Genomic DNA, 20,903 nt, shown 5'->3' on the forward strand with positions numbered 1-20,903 from the left:
TGCTATCAGGTTTAAAAGGCTAAGGACTAAGTTAGCTCCCCGAGAACAAAATTGAACAAAAACTCACAAACATTCACTGCCAATCCCAAGAGTTTCGCGCTAAATTTGTCTTAAGCAAATGTTGAGAAGTCACTCTGGCAAAGGGTCATCTCCGAAGAAGATTGAGTACCTATGTATTGGGAAATGAAGAAACCAAAAGCAACTGAAAATAACCTGAACAAATTGGAAGCAAAAATTTCTACCTTCAGGTTCCGACATCTTCTAAACATTTGGTCCCCTTGTGCTCTGTTGTAGGAGTATATTATTGCAATTGGAGATGGGTCAGTCTCCGGGTAAGAATTTGTTCTGGAACCCAATGGAATCGAGCTTCATTGGGACGGTAAAAAAACGAAAAAATAATAAAACTGTGTATTTTAAATTGTTCAACAGACATTAGTTAAGGGATTTCCCCCCGGGGGCAGCAAATTATTTGGTTTCGTACTCTTCAGCGGTGTAAGTTCTTTTTGAATGTTTGTTTCGCGAAAATAACGAATGGACGTTCTTAAAATTGGTGAGATTAATTTGCTATCAAGATCTATTTTTTAACAACGAACCTATCAGAATTTTTCATTTCAATTTGAACACTTATTAATTCAGTCGCAATGCTGAAATGAATTTTTTTTTCGAGATGTTAGTAAGCTGAGGTATTTTCATGTAGAATTTACACGATACTTTTATCGCGGGTTTTCGGAATAAGCACGATTTCGAAAGTTACGCGGTATCAGAAACAAGAGTTTTCTCAGTCCTTTCCAATCGAAATTAAATTTGTATAGGCAGTAAATGACATAAATCTCCAGCAATATGAGTATCGAGTAAAAGGGCCCAACGAGAAGAAATCGAATAACTTTAAAATATTTAAAAAAATATAAATAAATGAAATTTTATGAAAATCAACAAAACACAATGAAACATTGTAAGCTAAGGTGTTCAAGAAAAAAACCAAATAAATCCAGATGAAACAAGATCAAACTGAATGGAATTTTTTAAATAAAATTACAACAAAATAAAACAACTTAAAAAAAGATACAATAGAAAAAAGTCAGACTTGAAAAATACAAGGTACAAAATGGAAAAAAACGATAAAATAAGATATAATTAGATAAAACTAAATAAACCAAAGACAGTTCAAAATAAAACATGTTAAAACAGATTAAACATGATAAAAAAAAACTCGAAACGAGTTTTGAAAAAAAAAACAAAACTCAATCAAACCAAATCATTAATTAAAAAACAAACGTGGATAAAACAAGTTTGAACATGACAAAAAAACGATAAATGGAGACAAAATAAGGTTAATCAAAATTCAACAAGATTCAACTAGAAAATGAAATCAAAATATAACAAAACAAGGTAAGGCAAAAGATGACTAATCTACGTAAAAGAAAAAAAGATAATACATTGTTGAAAAAGCTAAAACATGGTAAATAATACAAAATAAGGATTAAGATGATTCAATATAATAGAACTAGAAAAAAATTGGACTGAACCTAAAAAAGTGAAAAAAAAGTAAAACAAAACAAAAAGTTACAAAACAAGGTAAGGCAAAACGAAACCAAACAAAATGATTCAATACATTATATGTAATACAAAACAAAACAAGATCAAACAAAACAAAAAGAAAAAAAATCGGAAAAAAACAAAACTAAAATTTAAAAATAATTTTAACCTTTAAATACATTTGTTATAACCAACAAAAACAAATTTAAAAAGTAATTGAAAGTTAACAGAAGCCTCCATATTAAAAAAAATTGTCTTTTTTCATCCATATTTACCTAGCTTTATATGGGTTTGTCTTGTTTAAGCATGTTTTATGTTTCTTAATCCTGTTTTAATCTTTTATTGTTTCACCTTGATTTAGCTTGTTTTAATTTCATACCAGCTGACACGGTGTGCTTTGCTACACGTTTAAAAATAAATGAAATTTCCAAAAAGTTATTCAAATTTTAATTGTATTATGAAATTAATTAAAAAATCAAATTAGAATATTAATCAAAAGCAACCGCTATAGAATGGGAGATGCAGCTGAAGTCCTGACTGCAATACAAAGAAGACTGAAACTAATTTTCTAAACCTTAATATCTTAATTTGAGTTCAAGATTTGAAATTTCAAATCCGTTTTTATGAGCTTCATGAATTCTTAAATTAATCAATTAATTAATGAGTATAAATTCCTCACCCTCTCCCCTTCCAATGCGGGAACTTCACCCACACTGCAAGGTGTAAGGATCTATAACAATCGTTGAAACATATCTTGTGCTAAAATACCTTTCCACGCCATACTTGATTCCATTTGCTGGTTTTGTCAATATAAATTGAGAAATAATGCTAACAAAATTGTATTGGGCCATCCTCCCCTCTTCCTATGTTCCTGTTCACTGGAAAAAGGGTAGTGTCTCAAATAGGCTTACCAGACGTTCTATTTTGGTAGGACATGTCCTACTTTTTCGACCCTTGTCCAACCGTCCGGCTTTGGTCCCAAAATGTCCTGTTTTTTATAGTTAGGACCATTATCTTGTTTATCGAATTGCGTTTTTTATTATTTCGATCCATTTTTCACGAAATCCTTATTGGCGCTTTTCCATTCCAATGCAAAACTATAATATTTCATCCAAAGTAAGGTATTTTTCTTTCACCGTGTCATAAAAACCCATGTTTTGTTTATGTTTTGGGACGATTGCTTTTCGGTGGTAATTCAACGTTTTGCAGTAAAAAAGTGAAGGTTTGAAAAAAGGATTGATAAATAGGATCAATAGTTGTTGAGAGGTGTGATTTTGAATCCTCTGTCGTCAGGTAATATAAAAAAAAACGTTTTCAATTTCAACGCTCGAACAGTGGTGTTTTTATTTTCAGGAAGCGATTCTTCTAAAACGAACCTTGAATTGGCTTGTGATATAGCTCAGTTGGCAAGTCAGTTGCTTCCTGAGCCGATGTCCGTGAGTTCGAGCCCAAGAGTAGACATCGAACACAGTTGTACCGGATGAGTTTTTCAAAAACGATCCGCCAACTGCAACGTTGATAAAGTCGCGAATGCCACAAAGATGGTAAAACGACTATAATCGAAACAAAAAAAAAGAACCTTGAATTGGTCTAATAGCGAAAACTGGCGAAATGCATTTTCAACTTAACCCATTTGGATTTAATCCAAATAAGAAGCCAACCATTTAAGTTAAATTTTTAAAATAAAAGCAAAAGTAGCCTAGTTGCTTAAAAAGGCGAAACAGATTTGACAAAAATTTCTTAGTTTAGAACCAGCATAAATAGATTGAAAGTAAAGATAACTGCAAAACTTATCAATCAAGAAATAAAAAAAAAATAAAAATGACGAATAAAGAAATAAAATATTTATAATATGAAATGAATTTGCGGCTTTATCGGTGAGGGTTAAAGAGTTGAAATGAAAGACGGATAGAAGAACAGAAGAAAATTCTAAGGTGGTGAAAAGAGCAAGAGCATTTGAAATAGAAGCTTGACCACATGCTAAATTCTTTGTCCCACATCAATTAACTGTATTGAAGAAGTAGTACCCAATAGAGAAGGCACTACATTTTTCGATACAGTTAATTATGGATGGTTCGACCGCCATGTGAGTGTGCACATGTGCCGAACGGACAAAAAATTTAGCATGTGGTTGCTCTGTTAAGTCTTCTATTGTGCGATATCGTTCCATCGATGGCTAGGTAGATTTCTTATTTTCTGGATTGAGTTGTCGCATACGGTCAACGGTCAGAAATCTTGGCCTAACTATTTTCGATTATCGGAACGATGTTTTGTAATTGATTTTTATAGCCGAATTATTTTTTTTATTATTTAAGAGGAGAGATCACCGTGAATTTGTTTTATGAAATGAATTTGCGGCTTTATCGGTGAGGGTTAAAGAGTTGAAATGAAAGACGGATAGAAGAACAGAAGAAAATTCTAAGGTGGTGAAAAGAGCGAAGAGCATTTGAAATAGAAGCTTGACCACATGCTAAATTCTTTGTCCCACATCAATTAACTGTATTGAAGAAGTAGTACCCAATAGAGAAGGCACTACATTTTTCGATACAATTAATTATGGATGGATTCCTTTTCAAGCAGGTTATTCATACAAGTTTTAATCGTTCAAGAAACCACATCTAGATTTGTAAAGTAAAAAAGGAAAACAAATCGAAAAACGAAATTGACGTAGATTGTTTTCTGAAAAAGTAGTATGTACAAAAAATTAAAACAGATTACGATGACGTCGAACGATGGTGAAAACTTTCCCGATTCGAGTAGGTGTTGTATCGGTGTTACACCTTTAAAAGTAATTAAAAGTTAACGGTCTACAAACGGCCACTGGAGGAAATTTTTTTCCCTTACAAGGAAAAACAATTAATTGCTTTCCGTTTCCTTTTCTCCTATTAAACAGACAAACAGTTCCCAGTTAAAGTTGGGCTCCTGGAGATGATGTTTATTTGCTGTTTCTTTCTCTCTGTTTTTATCTCGGGAAGAAAAAAAAAGGCTGTCATTGATTCGGAAGGTGCAAACGATTCAGCAACAATCGTTCAATCAAACTTACTCATCTTTCCTATGAAATTAAAATCACTAAGAAATACATAGGTACAAAATGTCATCAGTTACTGGAAAAATCGATTCCTTAGGATTCTTTCAATTGATTAAAACATAGGATTGACCAGTTCTTAAATAACATCAAATAATTGTTTCTTCATTTTCTAATGGTATGGACCATGGGCTAGGTTCATTCTTAGTTTGTGGAAGATTTCTGGATCAAATTCAAACAAACCACTCACTTGATCCACCAAGTGTGAATCTAAAACAAAGAAACAATTCAGTCCAGAAGCATGAATGGTTTAGGAACACAAAAACAGGAAACACACATCCCATTCAGCAGCCCCTCGAAAAATTGGTTTCCGATCAAAAAGATGCGACCAAAGAGACGACGCCTTAGTGTAGATGAAATGTGGAAGTCGTTGAGCAGGAGGAAGTTTTTCCAATTTTGTATTTCTCATCTCCGTTGCCGTCCTTTCCCAGGACGTGCTGGCTGGTTGGTTGAATGTTGACATTTCCGACTAAGTGTACTAGGAGAAGGATCCAATCGGGTGAGGTGTTGTTTTCGCTTAGTCTTTGTTTCCTTTTCAGCTTGACTGCCCGAATTAAATTCAAGATCTGGAACTTTAAGTAAGAACCGACGAATAAGTGGCAGCTTAACAGGGAAAGTTTCGAAGAAAGAATCAATATTCTGTGGAATACGAAGTTCTGTTTGAACCTTTATTGTTGCGTTGCATATCAGGATGATTTATGTCCAGCATCTCACATCGGAGGAATTTGAGTAGTCTTAGTATTTTTTTTGTTTTAAATTACCATTGTTTTGTCAATACGTTTTAGCATCAGATATTTGTATGTTCTAAAGAATTACAATTAGAAAAAAATACAATACAACCTGTCGTGACTGATCGACGCTTTTTTGGACACGTTTACCTTGCTTCGATTTTCAGTTTTTCTTTAAATTTCACTAACGATTTTTCAACACAAGCAAACGATCCGTACTTTCTAAGCTCGCTCTATCAACTGAAGCCATACTCCTCAATCATGTTACATACATGGACCTTTTCTGTTCGAACTTCAAACTGTTCTCTCACTCTCTCCTACATGTGTCATACTCTGAGTATTTTTAATTGATATCTTCTCTTCTAGCTGTCATTCTTGACAATCGTATCGATGTTCTCGAAATCGATCAAATCAACCATACAGGGTCGTTCACACGAATTTGAATAATGCTAATTTAAGAATCTAAATTAACTGATTTCAATTAAACTAATATTTATCTACCTATATACAATATTCTCTACACAACCCTATCAAATTTAATGATTTGCTGCTACATTTTCATGTAAGTTACTGAAAAACAAGAGAATTTTTTTTATAGATTTGTTTCAACTTAACACTCTGAGCCCAAACATAGTTTCGAAAACAGTTTTTAACTGTTTGTTAGAAAAAAAAATCGTGGCTTCGAGGACAAAATTAAATTATGGGAAGGTTTCTGGGAGATGTATGTATGTATGTATGTATGTATCTATGTAGATAATCCACCATGGGTGCACGGATTCACCGCAGTTTTGCCAACGTATGCGCTAAATTGCATTCTTTAGATTATAAGTTTGACGAATCTTCAATGCAAATTGATGATGATGATGATGGCCCACCTCCACTCCCCCGTACATGGGATTTGGGCTAGTTATCTTATTAGATATTTTACAGTCTTTAGCCATATGTCAGTTCATTTTCCATCACTTTATTCACTTTTAACTACCCATGTACGTCCATCTTGATTTTTTTTTCTTTTTACTGTTCGTGCTACTACTGTCTTTGTTTCAACTTTTGAACAGGGATCATCTGGGATAAGGGTTATTTTGGGAAAAGTCCCGCCCACGCACATATGAGTCCAAGAAAGGGTTTTGCCGCGTCCCAAATCGCGTTGCTTTTGTAAAGGTGTCGTACACTTATTCTTAAGTCTAGCTAGGACTTGTTCATTTTTAATTTCACTCGGTAAACTATTGAACATTTTCACACCACGACCAGTCTTTTTGCAGGCGGCAGAGGATTTCATATTTTTGAGCGATTTTTTTAACGGTATAGTCGATGTGTTAATCAAAATTGATTTTGTTGTCTACACTAACACCCAGGTACTTTATTTCAGCAACCATTTCTAGGCGATTGCCATCAATCTGGACATTGAACGAATCACAGTTGACATTTCTGTTGGACACAACCATACATTTAGTGTTTGACACATTTAACTTAAGTCTTTTGAAGTTCAACCACTTACTTAAACTTAAAAGATCACAGTTCAGTTTATTTGTAGCAGCACTATCATCATCATCACAGTTTATAAATATCACAGTTTTATCAGCAAAAAGATTTATATCACAGTATTTGAGTATTCTCTTCAAGTCGTTTATGTATAAAATAAACAGAATCGGACCTAATACACTACCTTGAGGCACGCCCACTTTGGTTTCTTTGACACTTGATATCACAGATCCGAATTTTGTTCTTTGGCATCGAGAACATAGATACGACTTAAAACATTGTAGAACAGGACCACATAGACCGTACTTTTCCAACGTTGCAATTAACTGCGATCGGGAAATGGTTTCGAATGCTCGTTTTAGATCTAAGAACACCGCGATAACTTTTTGTTTTGTATCTATCATCTGTTTCCATTTTACCAGAATCAGATTGAGCGCAGTTTCGCATGAATGGTTTTTCCTATAGCCACTTTGCTCCTTCATTAGTAGTTGGTTGACCGTTATATACGCAAGCAATTGCTCTTTCACAATCAGCTCAATAACTTTCTCTTACAATGGCAACATGTTTATAGGGCGAAATTCATCTGCCTTACAGGTTCCAGGAATCTTTTCAATAGGAACCACAATCGTCTCCTTCCATGAAAGGGGAATCACACCCAGCCGCAATGATTCGTTTATGATCGCCAATAGACTTTTTCCAATCGCCCCAAAGGAATCCTTCAGAATCCTGGAAGTTATTTCGTCAGCCCCAGATGATGATCCCAAAGACAATTTTGGTATATGATTCTAAAACAGAGGTTTTAAAACTTTCTTCAACCCTTTGCTTGTTGTATTGCATTGTAACGGTTCCGAATTCTAATCTGGAAGTTTTTCCGTATTTGCAAGCGTGAAAATTGATGGATGATTGAGTCATCAAAATAGATGGTTATTGATTGACTCGAAGTATAATTAAAATATCTTGGAAAATAACTGAATTTCTAAAAATCTGTATGAAATCTGTATAAATTTTCAATTACCTGTAATCTGTATGTACAGATTCTGTGTTTGAAAATTTCCAAAAAATCTGTATACTTACAGAAAAATCTGTATATGTGGTAACGCTGGTATGGCGCATGAATGGATGTATTGGTATATCATACATTCTCTCAGGCACGGTTGAGAACTCTCCAAGAAAGTTCTCTAGGCTCTCTAAGCATACGTAGCAGGTACTCTCACGATGCTGGTCCCGTGTGAATCAGCGTTACCACGTAAACAGATTTTTTTAGGAAATCCAAATTTTCCTAAGATATTTTAGTTATTCTTTGAGTTCGTCGATTAAACTTCGATGATCCAACGTTCAAGCCATCTTTAACTTTCACACTCCCAAATTTGAATTTAAAATGTAGATCAGTGATTGGGACCATAAAAACACATTGCTTGTAACAAAATGCAATTTTAGATACAGATTTCAATACAGATTTTTGAGCAACCATGATAGCAATACGAGTTTTGCCTCTCTCTCTTTCTCACACACCACCAGCGTTGAAACCGCAGGAACCGCATGGCTCTTTCGTAACTTAAAAGAGATCCCGAATAGAACAGAACCATGGTATCACATTCATTATCCAATGAATTTAATTGTGACCATGTACTTCATGGTTAAAAGTACATCCGAGCGTGAATAATTCAAGCAATTTAAACATTCCAAGTTTTTCGTGTACGGATTATTTGACTGCCGCGGTACTGTTTTTTTCCTCTACATAATCGTCGGTCGAGGTCGGTCCAGAGTTTTTCGAAAAATCCATTCGAAGTGTTTTGAAGTGGTCCCAATGGTGAGTAAAAATCGAAATTAATAAGAGGCAACTATATTGATTCGTTTATTTTTATCATTTCTAGCAAAAAAACCATCACACACTGCGAGTGAGTAGATGCCGGAAGCGGCTACGGATAGCCGGAGTGTGAGAGACGGGACGCAATCAATTGATGTGAGTAAAGTGTGAAGTTTTTTTAATAAATAAATTTGAACAAATCCATCCGTTTTGATAAAATAAATCTGAAAATGATGACAAAACCAAAAATAAACACAAAAACCCCACCATGAGCAAATATTTTCATTACAGCGGTTCAACAATGAAAATCATCGGATTTTCATGGTTTTACTATGAAAAATTGGAAGCTGTTACAACCATGAACTTCATATTTTTTGGCTTCTCAATGTATGGAAAATCGCCATTTTTTTCATGGTCACGCTGCATAACAATACCCCTTTTTCATGGTTATTTTCGTCAAAACGATGAAATGTATGGTCAAAAACTATGAATTCTAATGTGCATTCACGGTATCTTGGACGATCATAATCATTGTGTAAACCATACAATATATGGTATGTGAACATGGAATTCATTGTTTTTTCATGGTGCAATCCTATTCGGGATGTTTGCGCCAGGCATGCCGGACAAATGTTTTTTTTTTGCATGTTTTGAATTATCATACATGTCTTCAACACAAACATACATTTTTGTATGCCTATATTTAACCTTTAAAATAACTTGTATCCTCTAATTTGTGACAGTTAAAGCTGAGCTCTTGAGATTAAATTTTTTTTCTGAACGGTCAATAATTCTTTTCAGTTGAACTTATTTTTTTATTGGTTTTATTTTTGACACCTTACCATTATGAACAGTTGAACTTTTCATTCAATCGTATTTTATTGCCTAGCTCTGAGCTTGATTCTTCGCAAATATCCTTGTATTCTTTATTCATTTTCTCTTTTCCTCTTTTTTGTTTTCATCTCACTTCTCAACCAATATTCGGTTATCTTCGCTGTAAGCTCATTCAGTTTGTTCGTCATTTCATCTGTTATTTATCTTCTCAGCTTCTTCACGTCCTTATTAACTTCTCATCTTTATCACTTCTCATAAGCTAATTTTGTTTTCTTATTTTCATATCTCGTTATCTTTCCGTTTTATCATCCGCTCCTCGTCAAACTTTTTATTTTATCTAACTATCATCTTTAAACCATTTAGTTATTATATTTTTAGCTTCTTTTATCTGCCATTCATCGCATATTTTATTTTTCCCATCTCACGTATTTCTAGATCTCATCTTTTTACCAACTAATGTTTCATCATATCATCTTTTCATCTTGTAATTATCTCATTTTTCCATAACTTTCACACAATTTCTCATAAACAGATAAAATCATCTTTTTCCTTGCATCTTCTACTTGTTTCATCTTTTTAGTTTTTAACCAATTCACAATTCCATCATTTGCTGTGCTTCCCTTCTTCCAGTTATCACATCTTCTCATCATTCCATTCTCAAGTTTTCACAAAACAATCGCACTCACAACGATCCACATCATGTTATTTGTTTCGTAGATTTGTCTAATCCACAATTCATAGGCAGTTCTTCTAACTCGCCTTGTTCAATCCAGCTGTTTTTATTTTATTTTTTTATATTTTTATTTTGCGGTCCTCCCAACTTGCAATATTCAGGCTGTCCTCTCAACTTGCCTTTTTCCAATACAGCTGTCCTTTCAACACGCTGCCTGTTTTCAAACTTGCGGTCCTCCCAACTCGCAATATTCAGGCTGTCCTCTCAATTTGCCTTTTTTCAATACAGTTGTCCTCTCAACACGCTGTTTTCTTTGCGGTCCTCTCAACTCACAATCGTAGGCTGTCCTCCAACTCGCCTTTTTTTTACACAGCTGTCCTCTCAACACACTGTTTTCTTTGCGGTCCTCTCAACTCGCAATATTCAGGCTGTCCTCTCAACTCGCCTTTTTTAACACAGCTGTCCTCTCAACACGCTGTTTTCTTTGCGGTCCTCTCAACTCGCAATCGTAGCCTGTCCTCTCAACTCGCCTTTTCTCACTCAAAGTCATGAATTTTTTTTTGTTTCGAATCAATGAATACTCACATGGTCATCTAGCAACACTGGTTTGCTATACACCTCTCTCAAATCCCACGTGTTTTTTTTCCTGGTGGGTGATCTCTTCTACGGGTTCGTTTGTTGCTAATAAAAACCAGCTCTTTCACACAGCACAACATACTTCATACTATTTTCCTTTCCAAAAAGATTAATTGAGGCAGGCTGGTTATCCAAAAGAGATCACCCACCAAGGTATTCTAGGCCACTGGACGACGGTGCGCCTCACTCTGCTGACGGTTGCGTCAATACTCGGGGCAGATGCTCAAGCCATCTCAGAGAGAATGTATGATATACCAATACATCCATTCGTTCGCCACACACAAACGATAAGCCAATTCATCCTTCATTTAATTTTTCAGTTTGATATGGCCCACGCTCGCCCACGATTCATCAATCAATGCTCTGCTCTTTCTTCTTTGCCATGTAGTTCACATCTTCTTTTTAGTTAGAACCCAAATTCATCGTGATCAATCGCAGCAAGCCAGTAGATTCTCATGCTCATGCCTGAACACGTTGAGCGATAGAAAACTAAATGATGCCGGCCCATACTTTTCTTTGCACTTTTAATTTTCACTAGGCGCTGTTCTCATTTGCCATATTTTATTCCAAGCAAACTGCCACTCAAGAAAGTATAAAAATTGAAGCCATTGCCTGCAGGCAAATATCGCAACACCCTTAAAAAACACCATCAATACAATCACGTTTTGTGATTCCAAAACCACTCCACACGTATCAACCCCAGCCTTTCGTAGGCTCCTTTGCTGCAACGGAATCTCTTCTCACAGATTTAATTTCGAACGAAAACACCTTCTTCTTCTTCTTCTTATTCTTCTTCTTCTTCTTCTTCTTCTTCTTCTTCTTCTTCTTCTTCTTCTTCTTCTTATTCTTCTTTTTCTTCTTCTTCTTCTTCTTCTTCTTCTTCTTCTTCTTCTTCTTCTTCTTCTTCTTCTTCTTCTTCTTCTTCTTCTTCTTCTTCTTCTTCTTCTTCTTCTTCTTCTTCTTCTTCTTCTTCTTCTTCTTCTTCTTCTTCTTCTTCTTCTTCTTCTTCTTCTTCTTCTTCTTCTTCTTCTTCTTCTTCTTCTTCTTCTTCTTCTTCTTCTTCTTCTTCTTCTTCTTCTTCTTCGGCGTATTATCTGTTACATTTTCCTTTGCATTGCAGATATTACTACGGCCAGGCCAACCATGTGATGAAAACCGCGAAAGATACAGGATACACGGGAGGAATGAAGCGTGGGATCCCTACCAAACGCTTCATATAATATTTTGAATATGGGAATACCTAAATATGAATTTATGTCATTTGGGAAAGTATGTATGGAACATTGATACATTAAATGCTGTTAAGGAATCAGGAAATTACGATACTTACCAACATTAAACTCACCGCAATAATAAATAGAATATAAAATATAACATTTGGGTTGCTGTAGATCAGCTATTTTGCATTCGCGTTTTTCCGTCTGCAATGCAGCCTTTTGAGTTCTGTAGCTTGGTAAAACCTGGAACTTCGTTAAACAAAATTACAGACTGAGAGATCTCCAAATCAATCACAGAACTTCATTCGTCCAAACACTCATATTGTCGATCCAGGCTCCACTCGTTTGTCCAGCTTACAGTCAATTAATTCCCATTCCCTCCTCCACTCCCTACATCAAGGATGAGGAGTCTCAAACAATCACAGAAACAACTTCTACATACAAACCCCAACTCCTGTCAGAGATGGCCTCCCTCCAAACTTTCCATTAGAAGGAGGTACGGGGCCCAAACCATCACTGAAACATATACCGTATCCAAATTAACCCCTCTGCCATACCCGTTCTCAAACGGAGCTCAAAATCCCCTTTTTCCTATCATCCCGCTGTGCTGGAAGGGGGGAGAAACCCCACCCGCCACGTACACACTACCTGCACCGGAACATCCACCCTCGCCAACCCTGACTTTGTTTGTCCGATCAACTCCCTAGAAACACAAATGCCTTCTCCGTTATTCATACACAAAATATCAGATCAAAACATTCACAAGCCACCTTTTTCCGCGAATCCCATCCACTGCTTAAAGATACCACAGAGAAATTAGAGCTTCATCCGCCAGCAAACACTTCTTGAATACACCATGCTGATTCGGCCACTCTGAAATCTTACTTCTAACTTCCTCCTTATCAATGCCACGCCACATATTCACTCAACCTGCTCTTAACCTGATCAATCAAAATAAGCTTCCCGCTTCCCTGTACAGAAAAATTACCTTCTCCTGCTTATTCCAGGAAAACAAAGCAAGCCACAACATGACGGCACCCGTTACAGATTTTAGTTGTGCGTTAAATTTTTTCTCCTTCACACCGCCAAATAATCTTAAAGAAATTTTCTGTTATATTAATCCCGGATGATTTTACCTTTAAATGATCATAAATCCCTGAAGATTCATAATTTTGGCTTCTCTAACAAATAGAACTCCTAAAAGTTCCATCCTGACAAACTTCTATGCCATGCAACCTAAACGGAAAAATTCTTTCCAAAATTATTTCCGCACCACTCGCATATTTTTCATTTCCTTTCGCGACCCTTAACACGTTCGTCGCCACGTCACCCATATTCGGCAGACGGGTGTATTTCCTGGGGGGCCCCGTCACAGCAAAAAGCAGGTGACGCTCTCTTAAATTAGTTTACCGCTCAGCTTCGCCACACGTTTCAAATATGGGAGTTCTCCCTCTTTGCTTTCTCTCTCTGAAAATTTCTTTGGGCCCGGCTAGCAAAACTACCAAAATGAGCGTGGCGACGAACGTGTTAACGCATTCTTGAAATAAATAAACACCTCTTTTCAGCTTTTCTTCACAGATATCTTAAAAAGTAACCACACACTCACGACGCCGACAAACTGTCTGACATAACGGGGGAGTAAAAAAATAATCTCTGAATGGCGGCAAAGCCTCTTCATAAAATTATCACTTTTTTTTTATCAAAATTTTTTGGGAGTCTGATCAAATAAAACCCAACAGTAACTTGCAGATGAAACCAAACGACACTATAATACTAATAGAATAAACCTTCGAATGGCACTCGAAACAATAAAATAATGCTATTAGTAACCGCGGACGTAGCACACATAAAACCCGAACCGTACTTCTCGGCCTCCCGAAAGCGAATCCGCAGCTAGCGGTTAGAACCTCTATTTGAAAAAAAACTGCACTTATTTTCCTCCGAAATTCTCGACCAACTTGCGAACATCTCAGTTTTTAAACAGATAAAAAATGTTAGATTTTTCACCAAATCACCAAATTTTTTATTCGCGAAAAAACAGATGGAAAAAACGTAACGACGGAAAAAACACGTACATTCTCGAGCACGGTTTGCTGCAACCTCTCATTGAACTCTAGTATAGCTTCAGACTTTTAAAATACTGAACTTGTTAAGTCAAACTTTTCACTAATCACTAATCACTAATCGTACTTCCGCAGCCAGAGGTCATGTCCGATCCTGGAGAATAAAAAAAGATTATTATCATTCTTATTGTCTTTGTTCATGTTTTCTCTTATGTTAACATAAAAACATTGAAATAATAGAAAACATAAAATGGCCGGGCCTACTGTGGAGCAGAGAACGCAGAGACATCTGGAACAAAAGGAACAGAAGAAACGTGGACCACCAGTACTATACGTTTCAAATGGGCAGTATCGCTGGAAGCATGCTAAGAAAAATGCTCCTTGATGAACAAACCATGGGTGATGTGACCAATCACTAGGATAAATCTACAGCGGCTGGAAATGATTTATTTGGTACACCGAAATCACAAAACCTAAGAATAGATTCATTTTAAAGAAATTGATAAACATAAGGATTTTTGAAATCTTAGCTTTATTTTTTAACTGTTTTGGATTTCAGTGTACAATCATTTCTGGTCATTGACCAAGGAAAAAGCGCCTTCACTCGCTCTTGAAAATAAAAAAGAGAAATGGAAAATATTAGTAGAACAAAAAGCCTTCAAGGTCTGTTTAGAGCTTGAAAGGTTTTTTTTTTTTGAAAAAAATTATCCTTATCATAAAATAGAATTTTACTTATTGAATAACCCCGAAAGCTTTCCATAAGCAATAATTTTTCAGTTCTACATTAAATTACATTTATTTCAAATTTTTAACAACAAGCATTGTAATCTACAATGTAATATATGATTCAATTTATTTTAAATTCATTTAAAAAGCAATTCGTTAATGAATTCCGAAAAAAGGAATGCGTCAAATGTAAACATATGGAGTTATGAGATGGTTAAAGAGGTCCGTTCGGAGACCTACATTTTTTTTGCTACAAATTTATCTAAAGAATATTTCGTTTTAGAGTAATTAAAAATACATAATAATATATTCGCTGAGAGCTAATGGAGCTGTCAGACTTTGAGAAGCTGACGTTGGCGCATTGATCGTATTAAAAACTCGATACCGAATTGAAAGATATGATTTGTATGTATGTATGTATGTAGATAATCCACCATGGGTGCACTGATTCACCGCAGTTTCTTTAGATAAATTGTTCGACCTATCTACAATGCAAGCAACCACATACCCGACACCATGGCTTCGTATGAACTGTTATGTAATGAGTGTTACGTGTATGTGTATGTAGAACGATACAATCAGTTTCGCAACCGTATAAAATTCATAACATTTCCAGTGTTATGAATCTTCGACAGGTATTCCGCATACCGTATGCGGCATACGTGTAGATACCTGCCCAGCTGGCAACTGATTGACCGTTCAGAAATAATTTATTTAATAAATGAAAAAGTTGAAAAACTATATAGTCTTACCTCTTCGTAAAACTCTTACCTGTTCATACTCAACCTCCATCCTTACCAGTAGTGTTATAGCTATTGCCCTGTTTACCAACTTATTATTCGTTTCTGTAGCTGCATTCATTCTTACCCCCAATTCCCAACCTTTATTCCATTTATAGATAGAAGATACCTTCTATCGAGAGATTGCAAGTTGAATAATCATACAGCCTGAATTAATCAGAATTAAAATTCAAGTATATGAACAAGGAAGTGGCATTTTTCTTACACTTTCTTTGCATGATTCCTAGTAAATTTGCTCAGAAGCTTTCATTCAATATTGTACTATCAGCTTTTTGGTTTTATCCCCCCTTCTTTCCGACGTTGGCTTAACTTCACTAATTGCACTGCGTCATCATTTTTCATGTTGTCTAGTAAACCCTTTCTGACAGCTTTTCGTGTTACCCCTTTCACATCTTCTACTTTCGTTTCCCAACCCCCGTGCTATAGCTTCATTACCACTTTCAAGACAAATCCATCTAAGCAAGCGCTGACATTCGTTTGGATTTCACGAAATCGATAGTCGTGCCGCGTGTTACCTAGGCAACCATGATGGAAAATGTTCGAAAGCCTAATATCTCGGTAAAAATTTTCATTTAGATTTTCTTCAACATATTTAAATCACAAAAAGTTTTTCACACTCAATCTTTAAACTAAACAAGAACTATCAATCGGCTGCATTAGAAGCTGTCTTTTCAGCCACAAAAAGTGTCCCTCGCATTGCAGCGTTGAAGCTTCGCATCAAGCATTTCACCGATTTTCGAAGATTTTCAACTTCATCTACTCGCACTTCAGAACCCAATTAAAGATATCCTTCAGTTCAATCAAGCTTGATACACTTATCTTATTATCACAAATTAACAACTTCACAACCAGGCTTCGGACTCTTTTCAGAGCCCAACAAGAGCGGTGTAAAAAAACAGCTCCGCTCTTTAAATTTTGTTGTGAGCGGAGCAAGAGTGGTCGATTGGAGCGGAGTGACAACACACACAGGGAGCGTTTTTCGTCACTCACAAAACACTCAAAATTGAAATGAGCGCTCTATAAGAGCATCTCTTAAAGAGTACTCCTAAGGTGTACACAATGTGCGTCAAAGTAATTAATTGTTGATGCTGTCCGCTTTGGTTCGTATCTAGCCGTTTTTTTGGAATCTAAAAATAATAACATCAAGCCGGAACAGATGAGAAAAATATACTCTAATACACTTTGGTTAAATATAGGTACATAAGTCTCTATCAAACAACAAACCAAACAAGTCACGCTTAGAACCGATCCGAAAGTTCTTTACCGGGTGAAACTAAATTGCTCCCCCACGGTGGTAAAGGTAGCATAAGTGATCTGCTGAATAGTGGTGCTGATTGAACATTGAAAGTTAATTTTACAGTCCGCTTGCTAGTGTCGAGGGTGTTATCAACAAGTTTTTTTTTGGATTTAGATTGTTTTGAATTCGTGAAATAAAATCAATACCTACTAGCATACACTAGCAAAGAATGCTCCTAAATGTTTGCCAGAAACAAGTCGTTGTCATGGACTTCTATGTGACTAACAATTGTTACGTACGGGCTACAATTTTGACCCATATATGCGTTTTTGAAAAACGCTTAATTGTTTCGGTAAATTATGTTATTTTTTAACAAAATGTAAAATAATAACATACCGTCAACTGGGGCAACATGCAACACTTTTCAACTAAAATGGCTACTAAAATAACCCACGTGCACAGATTATAATGACCTTTATGCATAAAAAGTTTTAAGGTTGATGGGATATCAAATTGACCTAGTGAGAAAAATTATTGATTTTTCAGTTATTCCTAATTTTCAAAAAACATTCGATTTTCACTATACTAAGAAAAAGGGGTAACTTGCAACAAACTTAGTTTTAAATGAAAAATCTAATGAAAAAGTATATAAATGTATTGTTTTTGATAAATTTTTTATGCCATAAAAACCATTACGCATAAAAACACCAATTGCAGTAAACTTAGGATCTGTTGAAACTAATTTTTGAATTTTTGGTGAACATAAGGATGCTGCATACATTTAGGGGTAAAAAATACTAAAAAAAAATCTAACAGCTGAAATCATAAAATTAAATGTTTGGATAAATGAAATTTCAATGCTGATAAACGCGTGATTCAAAACAATCATATTCCAGCACATGGAAACTAGATTTACAAGCTCTTCGATTTACTGGTAATTGAAATATAAAAATATTAATTTAAAAAAAATTTGGAGATTGCTCGAAAAATGTTTTTATACCGACAGTTACAGAAAAATTAATCCAGAAAAAATTATTTAGCCAATCCGTCATACTAGGGAAAGCATTTCACGGCATCGAAAAATGTTAAAATTTGTACATGTATTGGAGATTTTTTTAAAATTTGAATGAAAATGAAAACTTTAAAATACTAACTTAAGATGTGAGAAATTATTTCATCATCATTTTGTAGGCATTAAAAGATAACTTGATTGCATTATATAAAACAAAAAATAAAAAAGGGCTGTAGTAATCAAATGTTGCATCTAACCCCGCTGTTACATGATGCCCCGTTTGACGGTACTTGAACTGAAAGAGGAAGTATTTAATGACTAAAATTCACGCAAAGCTGTATATTTGGTCTACTAACACCCGAATAAACGAAAAATTAGTGGGAAAAAGAAACGTAAAGTGACTAACAATTGTAAGGGGACCGTAGTTTAAGATTTTTTCCCAAAAATTGGCTTTGTGGGACTTTGTCGGCTTTCCGAAACATAGTTTAATATGCATTATAAATATTCAAATGATTAACATGTGATTTTCAGCGAGTTGTGAAATTCTTAATTATTCCATATGAATCCCACAGAGCTCTAAAAAAATGGCAATGCCAGGTGTTTTATGTTATTTCTAAGTCAAGTGACATCAAACAGTCATCAAAATGTACGTACAATTTTTTTTAAATTTGATAATGAAATTTTCCCCATTCATCTATTGGCATTACAATGTAGATATATGTTATAGAGTAACTGTAAACGATTACTTTACATTACATAAATTTCATTAAACCATTGGAATTTGAACCTCGGCACCAAGCGCTTGCACGCTTTGCTTTCAAAGCGCTGCCTAAAGAATTCCATTAATGAACGTCTTTTTTTGCTATGCAGATGATGGGAAGGACGGTTTCCTAAAAACACACTTAATTTCCCTAAGAGCACGCTCTAAGAGCTACACTGACGGAGCACACATCACTCATGTAAGTGAGTGTCGAACATTTATTTTTCGGGAAGCATGAGCAGAGTGTGTGCGGTTTAGCGCTCAGAAGAGCGTGGGTTCCACTCCTCTTTGTGAAGCTTTGCTCTTGCACTTATGAGTGACACCTCAGGAGTCGTCCGAAGCCTGCTTCACAACTCCACTCGACCAACTACCTATCTGCAAAGTTTTCTTGTGCCAAATAAAGAGTTATGAAAAATATTTTGTCCTTTTTTTCCAATACGATAGAGACGAACAGAAATCCTATATCACCTAATTGAAAGATATGATTTGACTAAAAATAGTTTGCAAGATTGAACTTATTAAAAACATAAGCATAACAGATTTTTTCAAATCCCTTTTATGAAAAAACACCTCATTGCACGAGTAAAAAATATGAAGGATACTTATCATTGCGCAGCTTGTCTCTATTAAGCGTTGGCTGTTCGAAGTAGGACGTAAAGTCTTGTAAACGAAATGATTGTCTCGAACACATGCGTTACACTTATCTCTGGCTGGCTTGATAAATAGAACTGCTGAAAATACAGTTATTTTTACCATTCCCTTCTATATGAGGAATTACCACAGCAATCCAGAAAACAGATGTCGTTGGCAAGAGAAATCGGGCGAAATCCCTTTGGATGGGGAGAAAATGAAAAAAACACTTCCAATTTCACCATAAAATCAAATCTTCCAGTTTGAACTCCTGCACTTTCCCATACTTTTTTCAACAAATTTTCTTTTTTGGCCAACTATTGGCGGACTTTTAGAAAGAAACAGCGACGGATCTGGGAGTAATTCACTAGCCACGATGGCTCATATTGACCAAAACCAACAGCTTGCTCACGCTTGGGGAATAATTCGTAGCACTGAATCAAAACATTTCACAGATCACAATCATTCTTCCCCGGCTTAATATTGATATCACTTATCAACTCAAATTAACAATTTCACGAATAAACCATTTTTTATTTATTTTTTCCGGGACGCGAAAAAATATCACGTGCGATGTCATCCGGTCATCGCCTACTCCTCTGAATTTGTTCAGTCACACTTTTTATTGAAACTCATTCTAAAGACGAGGTAGGATTTTTGTATCTCGAGATTTGAACTTCAATACAAAAGGATGCGAATTGCAAGCCGATATTTACAATTCAATATTAATTTTATCATAAACGTTGTACAGTGCCGTAAAAGAAAAAGCCATACGCCTTACATTTGTACATTTAACGGTTTTATAATTAGCTTTTCAATACCTCTTATGGGCCGCGGCCGTTCAAACATTTTCGAAGTCCCCTCCCCTCTACGTAGCTCATTCGATTTTGAATTTCTTAAAGCGTTACGTAATATTTCAACGAGCCCTTATAGTAGAACTTGTCTCATCTTATAAACTATTGAGGTAAGATTTTTAAGAGGTTTCTCTAACTTGCTTTAACTTCTTTTTAGCAGAGATTCATAGCGTACTTACAGAATTTTATAAATAGATATGTATGATGTATATGTGATACTAAAAATATTCACACTGAAAAAAAAAACGCAATTATTACTTTCACTTTTTTTCTTTTTTTTTCTCAGAGATTTTAAACCAAGTTGGTTTATTCTTCCCGAAACTTATTACTTTCACATGTTGTCAGTGAGGGTGACAAATTTTGTCCACAATATTTACCGTACGGTTTCCACCCCATGAATTCGTGGCTGATGGGAACGAAATGTGCAAAATTTTCCGTAATTTTCATATTTTTATAGCCGCACATGCGAAAAGCGAGCAGTTACAACTTTGTGTTTGTTTCCCGGAATAAAATTTACCACCTCTTCCGCTCTCGGGGAAATGTTTCAGCCAGCATTTTTCGCCTTTGTGATCTTCGACTAATGGCGACCCCGACCGACAATGACGACGCAAAGACGACAACCAACGACTGTGCTGTGTGGTCTTGCCGTGACCGTGAAAAAGAAATTCGAACGGTGCTTTTATGAGTTTGCTGTTTGCTCATCATAAAGCACAATTTTCCCAAACATGAAAGCGACACGATCGACCCGAACATGACCGAGTTTTGGTTCTTCCTCCTCGGGTTTTGTTTTGTTCCGCGTTGCGGCTTGGTTTTCTTCTGTTTG

Source organism: Uranotaenia lowii, chromosome 3 (assembly GCF_029784155.1).
Source record: "Uranotaenia lowii strain MFRU-FL chromosome 3, ASM2978415v1, whole genome shotgun sequence".
NCBI lineage: Eukaryota > Metazoa > Arthropoda > Insecta > Diptera > Culicidae > Uranotaenia > Uranotaenia lowii.